Source organism: Teleopsis dalmanni, chromosome 2 (genome assembly GCF_002237135.1).
Source record: "Teleopsis dalmanni isolate 2A chromosome 2, ASM223713v2, whole genome shotgun sequence".
In the NCBI taxonomy this organism is placed as follows: Eukaryota; Metazoa; Arthropoda; class Insecta; order Diptera; family Diopsidae; genus Teleopsis; species Teleopsis dalmanni.
Genome location: NC_051847.1, coordinates 12684356 through 12686850, shown reverse-complemented (window position 1 = coordinate 12686850; position 2495 = coordinate 12684356). Strand labels below are relative to the sequence as shown.

General features: G+C 27.3%; 1 pseudogene; it reads right to left on the bottom strand.

Annotated features, from left to right (window-relative positions):
* Positions 1 to 440: 440 nt before the first annotated feature.
* On the bottom strand, positions 441 to 521 carry LOC119686569 (annotated as a pseudogene).
* Positions 522 to 2495: the final 1974 nt, after the last annotated feature.

Sequence of the window (2495 nt, the reverse complement as noted above, 5' to 3'; positions counted from 1 at the left end):
AAATGACTTTCAGATTTTAATATTCATTTAATATTTTATTTTTTTCACTACAGCTTTTGACAATATTTATTTATTTATTAATAATAATAATAATATTTATTTATAAATTCTGTTAAAAATTAATTGTAGTGTATGAGTTTAGAATATTTGAATAATTATACTATTATATGCTTAAAAATTGTTATTTTTATATTATATACAATACGTATTACCATTTTTTTGTGAAAAACATATTTGGTAGTAAAGTATATAAATCATAATCGAACAAACCAACTATCGGTTTTTGTAAACGAATACCTTCAACAAACTAATACGTATTATTTTTTATAAGATCTAATTAACAATCTGAAAAAGTAGTATATAATTAAATTAAAAAATATGTTATTTTGGTATTTACTTTAAAGTAAATATGGCGAGTACAAAGAGTAATCTATTGTTTACCTTAGAGTAAAGATGGTTTTACTTTGCATTTAAAGTAAAAGAAGACCGACTACAGAAATGATCCTGTGAAGTATAGTCTTTGAGTATCTCCTATATATCTATAACCATTTCGGAACCCTACCTTTGGCATAATTTGCTACGTGGTTCACACTGAATTTCCTAATTAAAAGACATGCACACGCCAATGTTTACCATCGTATGGTCAAAGTCTGACACCAAACAAAATATCAAAAGCCCCCATAACAACGAATGTAGTAACATTTAGGTATATATGAATATATGTTTTTTTGCGATATTTCATTCATTGATTAAATGCTTTAATAAAAATTTATATTTTGATAAGCGATATTGTTTTCCATAAAACAAAACAATAATATAAATGAACAACCGAAGAATGGCAATAATATTAATACACATAGAGAACAAGCACCCTGTACAATTTGCTGCTTTAGGTTGAACTCTTGATAAAAATTTTAATATTTTATAGATTTCATAATGATTTATTTTTAATTGACTTAATTTATTGTTGGTTTTTTTAAAGTAAAAGAAAACTGAAAGTCAATGAATCATTTTTAGCGACAGCTGAAAAAATATAAAATATGTCACTAAATTTTGATAAAATCGAAATAAATATTGCAAAAAGTTTTGCAAAATATTTAAATATAGGTATTATTCTACTTCAATGGTAAATATGATAGAGTTAATTATCTTATAAGTAAAATCGTATTAATTATCAAAAAGGAACACAATGAAATTTTTAATTAGTTTTTAAATGATTCTAAACGTATGCTTGAATTAAATTTATTATCTTATATATATCACTAAGATTATCGCAATATTAATGAATATTAACATATTTGTCATATGTATTTATAGTATTTTTTAATGAATATAGATATTAGCTGACTGCAAATATATCTACTAACGAGATATATTCGTATCTACTAACGAAAAATTAAATGCTAGGGGATTTTAATTTGGCAGAAATACAATAATTAGAATACATGCAAGTTTCAGGACTAAAATCTCAAAAAATTTCTAGAAATAGTTTTATTCATTAAATTGCTGTTGATTTTCTTTTAATACTAAAACATGCATTTTTGGCACATTTTCTAAATAGTTTCTTTCAACATAATGTTTTTTAAATGATTTTATTTTCGCTATTTTCTGCAGCTTCTGATACCCTTTAGCCATGGCTCGTATAGAATCGCCACAATTTCTCTTGGCAAAGTTCAAGGTTTTTTTTAGTGTGGTTCATGGTAGCCAGCAAATTTTTGGCATAGATTTAATACAGTTTTTAATTTATGAAATTTTTTTACAATACTATTTCAACATGAAATCACGAAACCTATTTCATAGAGTAAAATATGTGTTTTTTTTTCTATTAAAAGCAATGCTAAGACGACAATAAATAAGCGACATCAATCAGCTCTTTCATTCAGGAAGCGTACATATATTCATTAAATGCAAACTAATAGGTCACAGTGGTAGTTTATATATGTCACTACATTTCACTTAACATTTCAAAATTTATAATCTGTTAAACCTACAGTTTGTTTTAAGCTAAGAACTCAATTTTTGATCATGATAGATTAAAGGGGTGTGGTTATTTAACAAGCGCGGAGGGTTGGCTTATTACACACTCGTTGATCAGGGTCATAAAAGCCACGGTTATAGAAGGAGGTGATGGGAGCATCTGGATACCTGTAATCAAAGTAAAAGATCAGGTATTAGAGTAACTTATAGCACATTGCTAACAAATGATTAAAAGAAACAATGTTAAGGTTGAAACATTGGTGGTTTATTAGACCACCGCGTAAAGTACGGTCGGATGAGCGTCAGAAGATACCCGTCGATGCAATCTAGGAGGGCGCTATACTTTCAATTTGATCAAAACTAATTGCAGATCATATGCAGAAGGCATACGAGGGTAAGGAGCGCTTGAGTTGCTTGTAGTAGAGGTATTTCACAATTTAACTGTTTGTGCCTTCAAGGAATATTTTTTAGTTGATTATATTGACGAAGTCTTGTTTAGCCTACAAGGATATGGCGTA